At 42.7% G+C, this 21,245-nt stretch overlaps 1 long non-coding RNA gene across 1 annotated transcript in view; it reads right to left on the reverse strand.

Moving 5' to 3' along the window:
- LOC133553272 (uncharacterized) overlaps positions 1-21,245 on the reverse strand; it is a 55,999-nt gene that overhangs the window by 24,763 nt on the left and 9,991 nt on the right. The window contains exon 2 of the long non-coding RNA XR_009806884.1: positions 20,338-20,505. This is a non-coding gene — a long non-coding RNA (uncharacterized LOC133553272). The remainder of the gene's footprint in view (positions 1-20,337; positions 20,506-21,245) is intronic.

Here is a 21,245-nt window from a genome sequence, read left to right on the forward strand (position 1 = left end):
GTTAGTTAATGATATTATCAGAGACAACAATCTTAACGTCATCGGTCTCAGCGAAACCTGGCTTAGACCAAACGACTTTTTTGCGCTAAATGAGGCATGTCCTCCTAACTTTACACATGCGCATATTGCCCGTCCGCTCAAAAGGGGTGGGGGGGTCGCACTAATATACAACGAAAACTTTAACCTTAGTCCTAACATAAATAATAAATATAAATCGTTTGAGGTGCTTACTATGAGGTCTGTCACACCGCTGCCTCTACACCTGGCTGTTATCTACCGCCCCCCAGGGCCCTATTCGGACTTTATCAATGAATTCTCAGAGTTCGTTGCTGATCTAGTGACACACGCCGATAATATAATCATAATGGGGGACTTTAATATCCATATGAATACCCCATCGGACCCACCGTGCGTAGCGCTCCAGACTGTAATTGATAGCTGTGGTCTCACACAAATAATAAATGAACCCACGCATCGCAACGGTAATACGATAGACCTAGTGCTTGTCAGGGGCATCACCGTTTCCAAAGTTACGATACTCCCGTATACTAAAGTATTGTCCGATCATTACCTTATAAAATTCGAGGTTCAGACGCATGTTCGTCAAACTAATAATAATAATAACTGCTATAGCAGCCGCAACATTAATACAGCCACAACGACAACTCTTGCTGACCTACTGCCCTCGGTAATGGCACCTTTCCCAAAGTATGTGGGCTCTATTGATAACCTCACTAACAACTTTAATGACGCCCTGCGCGAAATCATTGATAACATAGCACCGCTAAAGTTAAAAAAGGCTCCAAAAAAGCGCACCCCGTGGTTTACAGAAGAAACTAGAGCTAAGAAATTATTATGTAGAAAGCTGGAACGCAAATGGCGCACGACTAAACTTGAGGTGCACCATCAAGCATGGAGTGATGGTTTAATAACTTATAAACGCATGCTTACCTTAGCTAAAGCTAAATATTACTCAAATCTCATCCACCGTAATAAAAACGATCCTAAATTTTTGTTTAGTACGGTAGCATCGCTAACCCAACAAGGGACTCCTTCCAGTAGCTCAACCCACTCAGCTGATGACTTTATGCAATTCTTTAGTAAGAAAATTGAAGTCAGTAGAAAGGAGATTAAAGACATTGCGTCCCAGCTACAACGGGGTTCTATTAACACTGACACGATTGTATATACGGCGGATACTGCCCTCCAAAATAGTTTCTCTCGTTTTGAGGAAATAACATTAGAGGAATTGTTACAACGTGTAAATGGAATAAAACAGACAACATGTTTACTTGACCCTCTTCCTGAGAAACTGATCAAGGAGCTCTTTGTATTATTAGGTCCATCAGTGCTAAATATTATAAACTTATCACTCTCCTCGGGCACTGTTCCCCTAGCATTCAAAAAAGCGGTTATTCATCCTCTTCTTAAAAGACCTAACCTCGATCCTGACCTCATGGTAAATTACCGACCGGTGTCTCACCTTCCCTTTATTTCAATAATCCTTGAAAAAATTGTTGCGGAGCAGTTAAATGAACACTTAGCGTCTAACAATCTATGTGAAACCTTTCAATCCGGTTTCAGGGCAAATCACTCCACGGAGACAGCCCTCGCAAAAATGACTAATGATCTATTGCTAACGATGGATTCTGATACGTCATCTATGTTGCTGCTCCTCGATCTTAGCGCTGCTTTCGATACCGTCGATCATAATATTTTATTAGAACGTATCAAAACACGAATTGGTATGTCAGACTTAGCCCTGTCTTGGTTTAACTCTTATCTTACTGATAGGATGCAGTTTGTCTCCCATAACAATGTGACCTCGGACTACGTTAAGGTAACGTGTGGAGTTCCCCAGGGTTCGGTCCTTGGCCCTGCACTCTTCAGCATCTACATGCTGCCGCTAGGTGACATCATACGCAAATACGGTATTAGCTTTCACTGTTATGCTGATGACACCCAACTCTACATGCCCCTAAAGCTGACCAACACGCCGGATTGTAGTCAGCTGGAGGCGGGTCTTAATGAAATTAAACAATGGATGTCCGCTAACTTTTTGCAACTTAACGCCAAAAAAACGGAAATGCTGATTATCGGTCCTGCTAGACACCGAACTCTATTTAATAATACAACTCTAACATTTGACAACCAAACAATTAAACAAGGCGACATGGTAAAGAATCTGGGTATTATCTTCGACCCAACTCTCTCCTTTGAGGCACACATTAAAAGCGTTACTAAAACGGCCTTCTTTCATCTCCGTAACATCGCTAAAATTCGCTCCATTCTGTCCACTAAAGACGCTGAGATCATTATCCATGCGTTTGTTACGTCTCGCCTCGACTACTGTAACGTATTATTTTCGGGTCTCCCCATGTCTAGCATTAAAAGATTACAGTTGGTACAAAATGCGGCTGCTAGACTTTTGACAAGAACAAGAAAGTTTGATCACATTACGCCTGTACTGGCTCACCTGCACTGGCTTCCTGTGCACTTAAGATGTGACTTTAAGGTTTTACTACTTACGTATAAAATACTACACGGTCTAGCTCCATCTTATCTTGCCGATTGTATTGTACCATATGTCCCGGCAAGAAATCTGCGTTCAAAGGACTCCGGCTTATTAGTGATTCCCAAAGCCCAAAAAAAGTCTGCGGGCTATAGAGCATTTTCCGTTCGGGCTCCAGTACTCTGGAATACCCTCCCGGTAACAGTTCGCGATGCCACCTCAGTAGAAGCATTTAAGTCTCACCTTAAAACTCATTTGTATACTCTAGCCTTTAAATAGACTCCCTTTTTAGACCAGTTGATCTGCCGTTTCTTTTCTTTTTCTTCTATGTCCCACTCTCCCGTGTGGAGGGGGTCCGGTCCGATCCGGTGGCCATGTACTGCTCGCCTGTGTATCGGCTGGGGACATCTCTGCGCTGCTGGTCCGCCTACGCTTGGGATGGTTTCCTGCTGGCTCCGCTGTGAACGGGACTCTCGCTGCTGTGTCTTGGATCCTCTTTGGACTGGACTCTCGCGACTGTGTTGTATCCATTGTGGATTGAACTTTCACAGTATCCTGTTAGATCCGCTCGACATCCATTGCTTTCCTCCTCTCTAAGGTTCTCATAGTCATTATTGTCACCGACGTCCCACTGGGTCATTATTGTCACCGATGTCCCACTGGGTGTGAGTTTTCCTTGCCCTTATGTGGGCCTACCGAGGATGTCGTAGTGGTTTGTGCAGCCCTTTGAGACACTAGTGATTTAGGGCTATATAAGTAAACATTGATTGATTGATTGATAGTACGAATAGACTCTAATAAGGAGGTACACATGGTCAAAAACATGTGCAAGATGAAGAGGTTGTTTGATCACAAAAAACTAACGCAGCAACATCCAAACACACCATAAAACACATTCAATGATAAAATGTTGAAAATAGAAATAAAAAAATGATGTCTCGCAGCTGGCTGAAGGAATGTATTGGTGGAAATGGTGGTCGAAAAAGTCTGGAATATTTTTTTTTTTTTTTTTTTTTTGAGACCGCTGCTCTTGTGACCGGGATTATCTGAAGAAAATTTAGAAAATTAAGAAGAAAGATTCATCTCAGGTCTGCTGCTTTGTAGTCAAGCAAACTACTTTTGTTTTGTCCACTTACAGCATTTCTTTCATGCAGTTGTTTTTAGGCTTTGTGTGGGTGATTATTTTGTATTTGTTCTGTTTGTATGTTTTTCTAGTATTTGTTTTATGGTATTTGCATGTTTTTGCTTTTGATACATTTTAATGTTTGAAGCATTTGGATGTTAGTAGTTTTGTATGATCTAAAGTTCCTCTTCCCCCTGGTCCATCTGTTTTTGATACATCTGCATTACCATAACGAGCACAAGAACATACGATAAAAGTCTTTGCTCGTTTGTTGACTTTAACTTTCATCAAGCACACGTGGGAAGGATTCACATGGGACGGTATAGCTCGGTTGGTAGAACGGCTGTGCTAGCAACTTCAGGGTTGCAGGTTAAATCCCCGCTTCCGCCATCCTAGTGACTGCCGTTGTGTCCTTGGGCAAGACACTTTATCTGCCTGCTCCCAGTGCCACCCACACTGGTTTAAAAAAAAAAATGCAACTTAGATATTGGGTTTCACAATGTAAAAGTGCTTTGAGTCACTTCAGAAAATCCCTGTATAAATATAATTCACTTCACAAGATAAATAATTAAGTATTTATGTTTTTGTCCACAACAAAGGTACAGACATGTAAGCTTATCTGTGTGGTTATTTTGAGACGTTCATTTCCAATCTCTTCATTGGTGTGTCTTACCATTGGAAAAAAAATAGAAATAAGTCTGTGGCTGTGGCCATCATGTATTTCTATCAATCATCCATCCATCCATCCAGCTTCTTCCGCTTATCCGAGGTCGGGTCGCGGGGGCAACAGCCTAAGTAGAGAAGCCCAGACTTCCCTCTCCCCAGCCACTTCATCCAGCTCCTCCCAGGGGATCCCGAGGCGTTCTCAGACCAGCCGGGAGACACAGTCTTCCCAACGTGTCCTGGGTCTTCCCCGTGGCCTCCTACCGTACCGGTTGGACGTGCCCTAAACACCACCCTAAGGGAGAGCCCCGCCACACGGCGGAGGAAACTCATTTTGGCCGCTTGTACCCGTGATCTTATCATTTCGGTCAGGACCCCAAGCTCATGACCATAGGTGAGGATGGGAACGTAGATCGACCGGTAAATTGAGAGCTTTGCCTTCCTGCTCAGTTTTTTCTTCACCACAACGGATCGGTACAACGTCCGCATTACTGAAGACGTCGCACCGATCCGCCTGTCGATCTCACGATCCACTCTTCCCCCACTCGTGAACAAGACTCCTAGGTACTTGAACTGCTCCACTTGGGGCAGGGTCTCCTCCCCAACCCGGAGATGGCATTCCACCCTTTTCCGGGCGAGAACCATGGACTCGGACTTGGAGGTGCTGATTCTCATTCCGGTCGCTTCACACTCAGCTGCGAACCGATCCAGTGAGAGCTGAAGATCCCGGTCAGATGAAGCCATCAAGACCACATCATCTGCAAAAAGCAGAGACCTAATCCTGCGGTCACCAAACCGGAACCCCTCAATGCCTTGACTGCGCCTAGAAATTCTGTCCATAAAAGTTATGAACAGAATTGGTGACAAAGGACAGCCTTGGCGGAGTCCAACTCTCACTGGAAATGTGTTCGACTTACTGCCGGCAATGCGTACCAAGCTCTGGCACTGATCATACAGGGAGCGGACCGCCACAATAAGACAGTCCGATACCCCATACTCTCTGAGCACTCCCCACAGGACTTCTCGAAGGACACGGTCGAATGCCTTCTTCAAGTCCACAAAGCACATGTAGACTGGTTGGGCAAACTCCCATTCACCCTCAAGAACCCTGCCGAGAGTATAGAGCTGGTCCACAGTTCCACGACCAGGACGAAAACCACATTGTTCCTCCTGAATCCGAGGTTCGACTATCCGGCGTAGCCTCCTCTCCAGTACACCTGAATAAACCTTACCGGGAAGGCTGAGGAGTGTGATCCCACGATAGTTGGAACACACCCTCCGGTCCCCCTTCTTAAAGAGAGGAACCACCACCCTGGTCTGCCAATCCAGAGGTACCGCCCCCGATGTCCAAGCGATGCTGCAGAGTCTTGTCAACCAAGACAGCACCACAGCATCCAGAGCCTTAAGGAACTCCGGGCGGATGTCATCCACCCCTGGGGCCTTGCCACCGAGGAATTTTTTTAACTACCTCAGCGACCTCAGCCCCAGAAATAGGAGAGTCCACCACAGATTCCCCAGGCACTGCTTCTTCATAGGAAGACGTGTTGGTGGGATTGAGGAGGTCTTCGAAGTGTTCCTTCCACCTATCCACAACACCCGCAGTTGAGGTCAGCAGAACACCATCCGCACCATACACGGTGTTGATAGTGCACTGCTTCCCCTTCCTGAGGCGGCGGACGGTGGTCCAGAATCGCTTCGAAGCCGTCCGGAAGTCGTTTTCCATGGCTCCCCCGAACTCCTCCCATGTCCGAGTTTTTGCCTCCGCGACCGCTGAAGCTGCACACCGCTTGGCCTGTCGGTACCTGTCCACTGCCTCCGGAGTCCTATGAGCCAAAAGGACCCGATAGGACTCCTTCTTCAGCTTGACGGCATCCCTCACCGCTGCTGTCCATCAAGGGGTTTTAGGATTTCCGCCCCGACAAGCACCAACTACCTTGCGGCCACAGTTCCGATCAGCCGCCTCGACAATAGAGGTGCGGAACATGGTCCACTCGGACTCAATGTCCAGCACCTCCCTAGTGACATGTTCAAAGTTCTTCCGGAGGTGGGAATTGAAACTTTCTCTGACAGGAGACTCTGCCAGACGTTCCCAGCAGACCCTCACAATGCGTTTGGGCCTCCCAGGTCTGTCCGGCATCCTCCCCCACCATCGCAGCCAACTCACCACCAGGTGGTGATCGGTAGAAAGCTCCGCCCCTCTCTTCACCCGAGTGTCCAAAACATAAGGCCGCAAATCCGATGACACAACTACAAAGTCGATCATGGAACTGCGGCCTAGGGTGTCCTTGTGCCGAGTGCACATATGGACACCCTTATGTTTGAACATGGTGTTTGTTATGGACAAACTGTGACGAGCACAAAAGTCCAATAACAAAACACCACTTGGGTTCAGATCCGGGCGGCCATTCTTCCCAATCACGCCTCTCCAGGTTTCACTGTCGTTGCCAACGTGAGCGTAGAAGTCCCCCAGTAGGACAAAGGGAATCACCCGAGGGAGCTCTTTCCAAGACTCCCTCGAGTGCTCCCAAAAAGGGTGGGTACTCTGAACTGCTGTTTGGTGCGTAAGCACAAACAACAGTCAGGACCCGCCCCCCCCACCCGAAGGCGGAGGAAGGCTACCCTTTCGTCCACCGGGTTAAACTCCAACGTGCAGGCTTTGAGCCGGGGGGCAACAACAATTGCCACCCCAGTCTGTCGCCTCTCACTGCCGGCAACGCCAGAGTGGAAGAGGGTCCAGTTCCTCTCGGGAGAAGTGGTTCCAGAGCCCTTGCTGTGCGTCAAAGTGAGTCCGGCTATATCCAGCCGGAACTTCTCAACTTCGCGCACTAGCTCAGGCTCTTTACCCCCAGTGAGGTGACGTTCCACGTCCCAAGAGCTAGCTTCTGTAGCCGAGGATCGGACCGCAAAGTGCCCTGCCTTCGGCTTCCGCCCAACTCACATTGCACCCGACCTCTATGGCCCCTGCTATGGGTGGCGAGCCCATTGAGGGGTGACCCATGTCGCCTTTTCGGGCTGTGCCCGGCCGGGCCCCATGGGAACAGGCCCGGCCACCAGGCGCTCGCTATCGTGCCCCCGGTGACCCGCGTCCGGGCGAGGGAAATCTGGGTCTATGTTTTTTCTTCTTCATAGAGGTCTTCGAGCTGCTCTTTGTCTGATCCCTCACCTAGAACCTGTTTGCCTTGGGAGACCCTACCAGGGGGTATAAAGCCCCCGGACAACATAGCTCCTAGGATCATTGGGACACGCAAACTCCTCTACCACGATAAGGTGGCAGCTCAGAGAGGAGTCTATCAATGATACACTTGTAAAAATAAGTCAACCGGTGTATAACTATCATAAAGAAAAACATGTGTTGTTGTTATTATGGGGGTGTGGCTCGCTGACATCATGCATATTGACCGTCATAATGAAAGTGTAAAAAGAAGTTAAACAGCTGTATGTTAAAAACATCAAAAACAGAAATGTGTACTAACTACAAATGATACACGACAGCAGATTCTTTAGACTCAGTGGTGGAGTTCTAGGACAGGGGGTTAAGGTATGGAGCCAGAACACTGCCAGTAAGATTTGGTATGGGGAAAATAAATGTATATTGTAGAAAAAGTTGTATTGGCACCAAAAGTTTTCGCAACAAATAAATACAAACATTGAAAAAAGACAATATTTTTGGTGGATGTTTTCGATGCCAATATTCATATTTTTGTACACTTTTGTTTTTGTGTGCTTCAAATGTTTTTATGATCGCTTCTCTTTTTAATGGTTTTCTATCTTTTTTTTTTCAGATTTGCTTCTTTTTTTTAATGGTGTGAAACTAATGTCAGCGTTTTAGCATAAGGGGCGGGCACTTGTGGGCGGGGCTTACAAGAAGTTTACCCAGGAGAGGTTTTACTGGACTTGGGCATGCAAGTAAAACACCATAGAGGAAGAAAGGAGGACCGAGGGCGTCCAAAGTAAGTTTTAAAATGCTTCATAATATGAAATTATGAAGCAAAAGTTGGTTTTTACATGTATCTTTAGTAGAACTGTGTCATGTCTTGTGATCATGATTTGTTTAGTTATGTTCTGTTTTGCTTAGGACTCAATTGTTTCCTGTTTTTGCACTTCCTTGTTTGCTTTGTTACCATGCCAACCAATTAGTTTCACCTGTCATGTCACGCACCTGTTCAATCACCTGTATTATTTAAACCAAAAGTTGCCAGGAAGTCAGCCTGGCGACTGTACCTCTATTCCTCCCTTCATGCCATGCCATGCCTGTGAACCACACTGTCCATAGTTTCCCTCCTGCCTATGCCACGTAATGTTTTTTTTTTTTTTATGTCACAGTTATTGAGTTTTGATTTTTGTCCATAGTCATGCCGTAGTGCTAGTTCTGGTTTTATAGCCAAGTTTTGTACTTCCGCCCTTGTGCGCGCCTTTTGTTTGCTTCCTTTTCTTGTAGTTTGTTAGTATAAGAAATAAATATGTACTTACATTCACGTCTTGCTCGTGCAAATTTTCCTTTGCATTCCGGAAAAACAAACCCTAAAGTCCATGCTCTGACAAACTGTATGTGTTGCTGTCAGCAGATTCCTCTCCTGCTCAGAGAGAAGTCTTGTATTTGTAAACATGATACAGTGTGCTACTTTATTACTCTTTGACTACTTTGTAAAGCACTCTGGTCAGCTTTGTTACTTTCACAATTGGTTTTATCTATGCAGTTGATTTCAGCTCTAAGAGGTTATTATTACTATGTATAAACTCTCTTTACGAATCAAATACAATAACTTTAAAGCAAGTACTCATTTATTAGTTATGATAGTGTATGGAGGATTTATTATAGGACTGTTTATCTTTTTTAAATAAAATGTAACAAGGGGCTTCACAGTGGCAGAGGGGTTAGTGTGTCTGCCTCACAATACGAAGGTCCTGAGTAGTCTGGGGTTCAATCCCGGGCTCGGGATCTTTCTGTGTGGAGTTTGCATGTTCTCCCCATGAATGCGTGGGTTCCCTCCGGGTATTCCGGCTTCCTCCCACTTCCAAAAACATGAACCTGGGGATAGGTTGATTGGCAACACTAAAATTGGCCTTAGTGTGGGAATGTGAGTGTGAGTGATGTATGTCTATCTGTGTTGGCCCTGTGATAAGGTGGCGACTTGTACTCTGCGTTCCGCCCGATTGTAGCTGAGATAGGCGCCAGCGACCCCGAAAGGGAATAAGCGGTAGAAAATGGATGGATGGATGGATGGATGGTAATTATTTTTTGGTGACACCAGTTGTTCACAATAATTTGTTGAATTGAATTATGCGGACACGTCTGCTACTGGATACTTTCTAATGTTTTTCTGCATTGGAGACTTTATAACTGTAATTAATATACAACAATAATTATTTAAAACTTGTTGAAATTGATGAACGTGCTGTTTAAGACAGCAATAATTATTGTGTACGTCCAGCTTACATGCTATTGTGTGCTTGTTGTTTAGCTACAAACTCCCACTAAAAAACTTAAGTCGACACAAAAAGACCAACATTGTGTGCTTATTTGAGGACATTTAAATGTTGATGGGCTGTCCAGCTTTGCACAAGTAAACACGCTGCAGGACATTATATCATATATTTTACATGAAAGCACATGTAATCCCATCCATCCATCCATTTACCTCCGCTTATCTGAGGTCAGGTTGCGGGGGCAGCTGCCTAAGTAGAGAAGTCCAGACTTACCTCTCCCCAGCCACTTCATCCAGCTCCTCCCAGGGGATCCCGAGGCGTTCCCAGACCAGCCGGGAGACATAGTCTTCCCAACGTGTCCTGGGTCTTCCCCGTGGCCTCCTACCGGTCGGACGTGCCCTAAACACCTCCCTAGGGAGGCGTTCGGGTGGCATCCTGACCACATGCCCGAACCACCTCATCTGGCTCCTCTCGATGTGGAGGAGCAGCGACTTTACTTTGAGCTCCCCACGGATGTCAGAGCTTCTCACCCTATCTCCAAGGGAGAGCCCCGCCACCCGGCAGAGGAAACTCATTTCGGCCGCTTGTACCCGAGATCTTGTCCTTTCGGTCATGACCCAAAGCTCATGACCATAGGTGAGGATGGGAACGTAGATCGACCGGTAAAGATTGACTCAGCTCCTTCTTCACCATAACGGATCGATACAGCGTCCGCATTACTGAAGACGCCGCACCGATCCGCCTGTCGATCTCACGATCCACTCGTCCCTCACTTTACATGTAATCCCATATTTGTTTTTTTGCTGATACCAAACCGATGTCAGATATCAACATCAGTTCAGGACAGCCCTAATTTCAATTATGTCCTGTTATGATGAACATGTGTACAAATTTCTTGCAGGTCAATGAATGAATTAAAGAACAATAACAAAAGTATTGCGTAATAATACTAATAATGAAAGCCTAAACTTGTTTTGTTCATACAAATCCCGTTTCCATATGAGTTGGGAAATTGTGTTAGACGTAAATATAAACGGAATACAATGATTTGCAATTCCTTTTCAACCCATATTCAATTGAATGCACTACAAAGACAAGATATTTGATGATCAAACTCATTAACTTAATTTTTTTTTTGCAATTAATAATTAACTTAGAATTTCATGGCTACAACACGTGCCAAAGTAGTTGGGAAAGGGCATGTTCACCACTGTGTTACATCACCTTTTCTTTTAACAACACTCAATAAACATTTGGGAACTGAGGAAACTAATTGTTGAAACGTTGAAAGTGGAACTCTTTACCATTCTTGTTTTATGTAGAGCTTCGGTCGCTCAACAGTCCGGGTTTTCCGTTGTCGTATTTTACGCTTCATAATGCGCCACACATTTTCGATGGGAGACAGGTCTAGACTGCAGGCGGGCCAGGAAAGTACCCGCACTTTTTTTTAATGAAGCCACGCTGTTGTAACACTTGTCTTGCTGAAATAAGCAGGGGCGTCCATGATACAGTTGCTTGGATGACAACATATGTTGTTCCAAAACCTGTATGGACCTTTCAGCATTAATGGTGCCTTCACAGATGTGTAAGTTACTCATGCCTTGGGCACTAATACACGCCCATACCATCACAGATGCTGGCTTTTGAACTTTGCGCCTATAACAATCCAGATGGTTATTTTCCTTTTTGTTCTGGAGGACACCACGTCCTCTGTTTCCAAATATAATTTGAAATTTGGACTCGTCAGACCACAGAACACTTTTCCACTATGCATCAGTCCATCTTAGGTGAGCTCGGGCCCAGCCAAACCGGCGGCGTTTCAGGATATTGTTGATAAATGGGTTTGGCTTTGCATAGTAGAGTTTTAACTTGCACTTACAGATGTGGCGACCAACTGTAGTTACTGACAGTAGTTTTATGAAGTGTTCCTGAGGCCACGTGTTGATATCCTTTACACACTGATGTCAGTTTTTTGATGCAGTACCGCCTGAGGGATCACAAGTCCTTAATGTCATCGCTTACGTGCAGTGATTTCTCCAGACTCTCTGAACTTTTTGATGATTTTACGGACCGTAGATGGTAAAATCCCTAAATTCTTTGCAATAGCTCCTTGAGAAATGTTGTTCTAAAACTAATCGACAATTTGCTTACAAAGTGGTGACCCTCGCCCCATCCTTGTTTGTGAATTACTTAGCTTTCCATGGAAGCTGCTTTTATACCCAATCATCGCACCCAACTGTTCCCAATTAGCCTGCACACCTGTGGGATGTTCCACATAAGTGTTTGATGAGCATTCCTCAACTTTATCAGTATTTATTGCCTCCTTTCACAACTTCTTTGTCACGTGTTGCTGGCATCAAATTCCAAAGTTATTGATTATTTGCACACAAAAAAATGTTTATCAGTTTGAACATCAAATATGTTGTCTGTGTAGCATATTCAACTGAATATGGGTTGAAAATGATTTGCAAATCATTGTATTCCGTTTATATTTACATCTAACGCAATTTCCCAACTCATATGGAAACGGTGTTTGTACAGTGGGGCAAAAAAGTATTTAGTCAGCCACCGATTGTGTAAGTTCTCCCACTTAAAATGATGACAGAGGTCTGTAATTTTCATCATAGGTACACTTCAACTGTGAGGGACAGAATGTGAAAAAAAATCCAGGAATTCACATTGTAGGAATTTTAAATCATTTATTTGTAAATTATGGTGGAACATATGTATTTGGTCACTTCAAACAAGGAAGATCTCTGGCTCTCACAGACCTGTAACTTCTTCTTCAAGAAGCTCTTCTGTCCTCCACTTGTTTCCTGTATTAATGGCACTTGTTTGAACTCGTTATCTGTATAAAAGACACCTGTCCACAGCCTCAAACAGTCAGACTCCAAACTCTACTATGGCCAAGACCAAAGAGCTGTTGAAGGACACCAGGAAAAGAATTGTAGACCTGCACCAGACTGGGAAGAGTGAATCTACAATAGGCAAGTAGCTTGGTGTGAAAAAATCAACTGTGGGAGCAATTATCAGAAAATGGAAGCCCTACAAGACCACTGATCATTTCCCTCGATCTGGGGCTCCACGCAAGATCTCATCCCGTGGGGTCAAAATGATCATGAGAACTGTGAGCAAAAATCCCAGAACCACACAGGGGGACCTGGTGAAAGACCTGCAAAGAGCTGGGACCAAAGTAACAAAGGTTACCATCAGTAACACACTACGCCGACAGGGAATCAAATCCTGCAGTGCCAGACGTGCCCCCTGCTTAAGCCAGTGCCTGTCCAGGCCCGTCTGAAGTTTGCCAGAGAGCACATGGATGATACAGCAGAGGATTGGGAGAATGTCATGTGGTCAGATGAAACCAAAATATAACTTTTTGGTATAAACTCAACTCGTCGTGTTTGGAGGAAGAAGAATTCTGAGTTGCATCCCAAGAACACCATACCTACTGTGAAACATGGGGGTGGAAACATCATGCTTTGGGGCTGTTTTTCTGCTAAGGGGACAGGACAATTGATCCGTGTTAAGGAAAGAATGAATGGGGCCATGTATCGTGAGATTTTGAGCCAAAGCCTCCTTCTATCAGTGAGAGCTTTGAATGGTTGACTAAATACTTATTTTCCACCCTAATTTACAAATAAATTATTTAAATTCCTACAATGTGAATTCCTGGATTTTTTTTTTCACATTCTGTCTCTCACAGTTGAAGTGTACCTATGATGAAAATTACAGACCTATGTCATCATTTTAAGTGGGAGAACTTGCACAATCGGTGGCTGACTAAATACTTTTTTGCCCCACTGTATATTTCAGCATATATTAATTAACTTACGTAGTATTGATCTTAGTACCTTTTATATATAATGAAAAAAATAATACAGAACTGTTTGAGTAGCCTTGATTTTTCGGTACAGAAAAGGTTAGTCTATCGTGCATGAAAGGATGTGGTGTTGCTGCACGGCCAGCCACCTCGCTCAGTCAGACGGTCAGGTGAGGTTGTCTCAGAGTGGGAGTGGGATTGAACGACACTGAGACTGTGTGTCCCAGTGTGCTCCAGATAAAAGCTTGGGTTCCAGACAGTCAAGGTAAAAGCAAATACTATCTATTACTGCTGAAGAGGACTCCTGCTGCTTTGTGTGTAACACAAAGATGACAAACATGCAGCACAACATGACGTACAATTTGACACATTAATGGGAGCAAGAGTCTGGAACGTTTGTTCCCTACTAGCGCCCACCCAGTACAAAAAATGTTCGCACTATTTCTTTATTAAATACAATATTTGATTATGAATTAATAAGGCATACTTTGAACTAAAACAAATCAATGGTAAGGAAATTGCTAAATAATTCTTATTTTCAGAGATAAAAACAAAATTAACATGATTTAACCTGCTCAGTGGCCTTGTGGTTAGAGTATCCGCCCTGAGACTGGAAGATCGTGAGTTTAAACCCCGGCCGAGTCATACCAAAGACTATAAAAATGGGACCCATTGCCTCCCTGCTTGGCATCAAAGGTTGGAATTGGGGGTTAAATCACCAAAATTATTCCCTAGCGCGGCCAACGCTGCTGCTCACTGCTCCCCTCACCTCCCAATGAAATGCAGAGGATAATTTCACCACACCTAGTGTTTGTGACTGTCAGTGGTATTTTAACTTTATTAAAACATAAATTAGCCAATCTTATTGCAAAAGCAGTGCTTTGATGATGTGCGCCACAGAGGACAGAGACTTTACCAGAAGAAATGTCACAAGCGGCTTAAAAGGACACCAACGCAAAGCAAAAATAACTAAGAATAATAACAAAAAGCGCACTCAAAAAGGAGTGAGAGCAAATAACTAAGGATGCAAACCATAGGTCTGGAGGTCCGTGACTTCCATATGTTTCTGTGGAGAGACGCAGCCGACGGGCCGACAGCGGACGGACAGAGGCGTTCTGGACCAGAATGGAGGCCTGGAGGCCAGGAGGCGGGGCATGCGGCGGCGAGGAGAGGCGTGACGCACTTGGAGCGGCACAAAAACGGCAATCTGAGTCAGGTGCGTAAGAAACACAGCTGCTCACAATCTGCGCATCTGCTCCTAGATTATAAGTGAGGCGAAGGGGGCACGATGGGGAGGAGAGAGAGGAGGAAACCACGGCAACCCGACCACGAGCACGACAACCGAGCACGGCAAGATGAGTCCCCGCCACAGAAGCAGCAGGCGAGCACCGAAAGGTGCAGCGCGACCAGGAAGCAGAACCGGCGCACTAGAAATGGGCGCGCCCGACTGGTCCGAAGAAAGGTTGTGCGAAACAATAAAAGTCAATCAAACCTGCTATGACGCGTCGTGTGTCCAGTGTCACCGCAACCCACACGAGGACGGCTGGGAGTCCGTCACAGTTTCTTTACATGAATACAAATGGTGATGTTAACAATCTTGATCAAATTACATAGCAGGAAAAAAAAACTCAATGATTATCTGAAGTTTTAATGTTTCTAAATAGAAAGTAAAATTTTGCCTTTCCAAGACATTTTTTTTCCAGTTTGTTATACACTTTTGGTCACTGTAGGAAGGTTCAGTGAGTTATTTGACATGGTGAGAACTAAACAATTCACTGAAAGTTTCAAACCTGAATCATCTTGTTTTAAGTATTCGTGATGTTGCTAAAAAAAACAAAAAAAACAGTAGCTTCCCATAACAATCTATTTTTATAATGGAAAAAAACAACATTCACACAATGTTAGCTTTTGGGATACAGAGCTGCCAAGTCTCACACTTGAAGCGTGAGAATCACACAATTTTACCTGTTCTCACACCACACTTGACATTTCTCACGCTTATATTTCCCCATTTACTACTCTCTTCATTTTTTTCATAATAAACTTTTTTTCCTCGCCACCAGTCATTGTTCAAGTAACTGATTGATTGACTGAAAGAGCCAATCCAAAAATTATTGTGCCTAATCTAGCCAAACACGGGAGGCACCACGCTACTTCAACCACTCAGAAGAAACGTAAGGTGGGTCTTGTGGTCTCTATTTTTCACACACACACCTCAGCAAAGAGTTGTCAACTTTACGGATTTTTCGCTAAATCCAGTATCTTTCCTATACCCTTGTTAGTGGCTTTCTTTCCCAAAAGTGACCTACGACAACTCAAGCAACTTTTTTTGGATGCTTTGGAGACATGAAAGCGCGTATCACTCTTATGTCCTCAAAGTACAAGCGGCAGCTGAACTTTCCTCCCAGGTGGTCCCCTGTCTACAGAATGTCCACTTGTGCTAAAATCTCATTTTGTTGTACTTTTAAGTGCAATGACCATAAAGTTCCATTTCAACCCAGTTAGAGCAGGGACGAGACGCACACCCACTCTTGTGCAAAGCTGCCGCTGTTACTGCCATAATCATAGTCACCCTTCAAATAAAAACAAAACCTATAGTTCACGTTATCGAACAAATCAATAGATTTGGTTTGTTCGTGAATATCACAACCCTTCAGTCTTTTGATAAAATGTGATACTCTGACATTTATCAATGGAGAACAAGGGGAAAAAAACAAGAAAACTAAAATTAATTCACAATTCTGATCATAATTTGCATTTTTAACTCACTTTTTCTGTCTCCCACTAGATTATTCCACTCTACTACAGTGGCCATTGAAATCAATTATGCAAATGAGGCATGGATGTCATGTATCAACTTCTAGCAAGAACAGACAATAGCTAATTTCTTTACTGAGGTTGTTTTTTTTACTTTTATTTTATTCTGTATTTCATTTTTTTGGGTGGGGTGGAGGGGAATGTAATTTCACCCCCTTTCAAATGAATAAATAATCATTTGGAGAGGGGGGAAAACTCCTTTACCATGAACTGATTAACGTGGACCCCGACTTAAACAAGTTGAAAAACGTATTCAAGTGTTACCATTTACTGGTCAATTGTACGAAATATGTACTGAACTGTGCAATCTACTAATAAAAGTATCAATCAATCAATCAATCCTTGGCAGCCCTGCCTACCACCTATGCATTTTGACTTAGGAATGGTTTTAATCAGTTGAGAAATGTTCCAGTAATTTTAAAAGAGAATAAGTGTTACATACCATCTTGGAAAATAAAGATATTGTAGATAGTCTGAATGTCCTGGATAAGTGCAATGTTTTTATGGTGGAATGTTTCAAATCTTTTGAGAAATATAGATGTTTGGGAAATTTTACATTATTTTTAAACAAGGGAAAATATGTCCAGGAAAATGTGGGAATTTTCAAAAAATCTGATTTTTGGAAATTATATTTTCTGAATCAGATAAAAAAATGTGGTAGAAGGCGGCAGACAAAAAAAGGCTGTAATAATTTGATTGCTAATTGTGAGAATGAACTATTATTCTTGACATATTATAAATTAAAATACCAAATAAAACATTATGTTTCTTAATAACAACCATGTACTTCCTCAGAAGATATGTTTTTATTTTGCTTTACTTTTTAAGAACATAATAATCTCCAGGAGACACAGTTCCTCAGCACATGTCCCTCTATGGGGACATTGATGGTAAATATTTGCATTAATGTTTCCTCTGCGGCCATAATAACTAAATCATGAACAGTTGAGACGTTGTGACCATAATGCAGTCACACTGCATTATGGTCTCGGTTGGTAGAGTAACTTGAGGGTTCCAGGTTCGATCCCCGCTGCCACCCACACTGGTTTAAATGTAACTTAGATATTGGGTTTCACTATGCAAAGCGCTCTGAGTCACTAGAGAAAAAGCGCTGTATAAATATAACTTCACTTCACTGATGTTTTTTATCTTTTGGTGTTTTGGTCCTCAAACTGTGCTTTTCTTTTTCCGACCAGCGTTCTGCTTGGATATAATGATCATTGGAGGATTTATAATAGAACAATATAGGATCTTCTTAGGATCATGAAGGCATCTTTTTAAAAAAACAAAAAACAAAGGGGAAGTTCATGCAACACACTGTCTGATACAGTAAAATGATTTTTTTTTTTTGTTACCAGCAATATTGTCTCTAATCTTTCCAGGTATATAGCAATCTGATCAAACCAAACGGATTATTGTCTAGCAGGAATTATGGTAACGCGTTCAGCTTTGCTATTTTTGAGAAAACTTAATCACAGAATAATTGTTTGCACATAATGCAGGGCCACTCCTAAGCTACAAATAGGCCCAAATGCAGATTTTATTTGGAGCCCCATCCTACTAAAATGTGTTTCCCTTAATGTATCAATGCAACACTTAAAATACTTAAAATAGTTTAGTTCTTGATCTAATAAAAAATGTTTAAATGGAATGTCAAAAACAATCGGAATATCTTAAATGTTTTGAGAAATTGGGAATATTTAAACATTTGAGATTCATTTTGAACACAAAATTAAACCCTGGAAAATATGGAATGTCTGGAAATGTGGGAATTATTTTTAAAGGGGAACATTATCACCAGACCTATGTAAGCGTCAATATATACCTTGATGTTGCAGAAAAAAGACCATATGTTTTTTTAACCGATTTCCGAACTCTAAAAGGGTGAATTTGGCGATCTAAATGCCTTTCAATTGGTCACTGTCGGAGCGATGACCTTTCACCCGTGATGTCACAATGGGAAGCAATCCACCATTTTCTCAAACACATTACACACAAAAGTCAAATTAGCTCTGTTATTTTCCGTTTTTTCGACTGTTTACCGTACCTTGGAGACATCATGCCTCGTCGGTGTGTTGTCGGAGGGTGTAACAACATGATCAGGGACGGATTCAAGTTGATTTACATGGAGTGTGCATTGATTAGCATGGCATACAAATCGATGCTAACATGCTATGTACATATTGCATCGTTATGCCTCATTTGTAGCTATATTTTCATCCAACCTTTCCCTCCACCCACATTTAATGCCAAACAAACACATACCAATCGACGGATTTAAGTTGCACCAGTGTCAAAAGATGCGAAAGTCCCGATCATTTGGTCTGCACATTTTACCGGCGATGCTACGACAGACATGGCACAGAGATGGCAAGAATGTGCGGATATCCTGCGATACTCAAAGCAGATGCATTTCCAACGATAAAGTCAACGAAATCAAAAAGGTGAGTTTTGTAGATGTTTTTGACTTATGTGCTAATCAGACATATTTGGTCCCGGCATGACTGCCAGCTAATCGATGCTAACATGCTATTTAGGCTAGCTGTATGAACATTTGTAGCTATATTTGCATCCAGCCGGATGGAAATAAATCGACGGATTTAAGTTGCTCCAGTGGTCTGGTCAAAAGATGCAATCATTGGTTGGAAGGCGATAGCCGAATAGCTTCAATAGCTATTTGCTCAATAGCTTCAGTTTCTTCTTCAATTTCGTTTTTACTATCTGCCTCCACACTCCAACCATCCGTCTCAATACATGCGTAATCTGTTGAATCGCTTAAGCCGCTGAAATCAGAGTCTGAATCCGAGCTATCGTCGCTATATCTTGCTTGGCTATCAGCCATGTTTGTTTCTATTGCCATCACTATGTGACGTCACAGGAAAATGGACAGTGGATTTACAGATAGCGAAAATCAGGCACTTTAAAGCCTTTTTTTCGGGATATTCCATGATGGGTAAAATTTTTTTAAAAACTTCAAAAAATAAAATAAGCAACTGGGAACTGATTTTTATTGGTTTTAACCTTTCTGAAATTGTGATAATATTCCCCTTTAAATAATAAATTTGCAACACACATGTCAATAATGAAATATGATTCAAAATATGTTTGGAGAAAGTGAGCGTAATAAAAGGATGGACTAATATGTTTAATATAGTACTACATGTGTGAATGAAATTCTTTGCTAATATTAGTCAATTGTCAGTATGGTACTTTTTTAGCTAATTTTGCAGCTATAGACCTCATATTTTGGTACTTCAGCATGCTAGCTTTTTTAATGTATTTGCAGGTATACACCTTAGACATATAGTTTGGTACGTGATGCTATCTGGCAAGCGCATTGTTAGCATTTCAGTTTGTTTTTTTAGTATTCTTTCTACTGAAATAGCTTTTTATTATGCTGTTTTTCTTCCGCTTTCTTCCATATTTTACATTTGATTCGAAACATTCAACTTTCAAAATGTTCAGTTCATTCCTGAAATGCCACCATTTTTTACTTTCCAAAAATTTACACATTTTCAGGAATTTTACATTTTCAAGGGACTTTACTGTCAAAGACTCATGAAATGCCACCAAATTTTGTACCCGAGGTTCCAGATTTAGGCCAATGATTCCCACAAAAACGATATGTACAAAATAATTAAAATAGAATGGGATATACGTATAGAGAAAGAGACTAAGTTATAGATAACAGATTATTTGGAATATGTTATAGAATAGAATAGACTGTGGTCCTGTAGTGGAAATGACATGTAAAAATAATGACAGCAAACCCATCCATCCATCCATTTTCTACCGCTTATTCCCTTTCGGGGTCGCGGGGGGCGCTGGCGCCTATCACAGCAAACCAAAAGAAATAAAAGCCCAGTTTAGCACATGTGTGTAAATTAAGTGTCCCTCCTTCAGGAATGGGGTCTAGGTGGGTGAGATTGGTATCTACAGCTACAGGGCACCATCAGCAATCAGCAGTCTTACATCTGAAAGAAGTTGGTCCTCAGTCTGGTGGTGTTCCATGTGGACAGGATCAAAGAGAGGTTGTGCAGTGTTGTTGGAAACCTTCTTCCTGCATCTGCTGACAAGAATGTGTGTGGTGATGGTGCAGGAGGCTGCTCCACACGATCTTCTGAGCAGCTCTGACCATCTCTGTAACCAGACAGCAGACGTAAGAAAATGTAGTCTTACATGTTTTTATTGTGCAATAACGAAACATGTTCAATGGCAAATCAGTTTATGGATCTAAGAAGGGCAGAATAATATTTCTACAAAATGTTCATATGGTTTTATGTCAGTTGATATGTGTTAACACTTTTGCTGGTATCCTTTCAGAAGCTAACACCAGTGCCACCTACAGGTCTTGCTTATGCTGCACAGTTTATGACATGCAGGTGCTCAGTCAATCACTTCTAAGGATGATTTTATTTCTTTTTCAAACGGATCCACAGGGACCATCCTGAAGTGCAAGACAATTATCTTATGGCAGACGAACGCGAACACGAACGCATAAACAAAGATTCAAGTTAACATAAAAAAGCTTTTTCTGAAAATCTGAATGCACAGGAGATTAACATTCAATCCCCCGACATCTTTGGGGAGCCTTGTTTCCATAGTGATAGGTTCTGACATCTTCAGTCGTGACGAGCTATTTTCCGGTTGCTAGGACGAGGGGAGGGCAGAGTTGTGTAGCTCTGACGAGTCCAAAGAGGACAGTCAGAGCATCCTGGTCGCAAAGAGAAAGCATTTCAAGTTCAACTCTTTGACAAGAACGATTACCATTAGTGAGCTCATCCAGAGATCATACCGACGCATCAAAGCCCACAGGAATAATTGCTTACTTTGTTTGGGAACAATACGTTGATAATCAAGAACATCTGTTTTCTAGAGGG

This window comes from Nerophis ophidion, linkage group LG05 (assembly GCF_033978795.1).
Source record: "Nerophis ophidion isolate RoL-2023_Sa linkage group LG05, RoL_Noph_v1.0, whole genome shotgun sequence".
In the NCBI taxonomy this organism is placed as follows: Eukaryota; Metazoa; Chordata; class Actinopteri; order Syngnathiformes; family Syngnathidae; genus Nerophis; species Nerophis ophidion.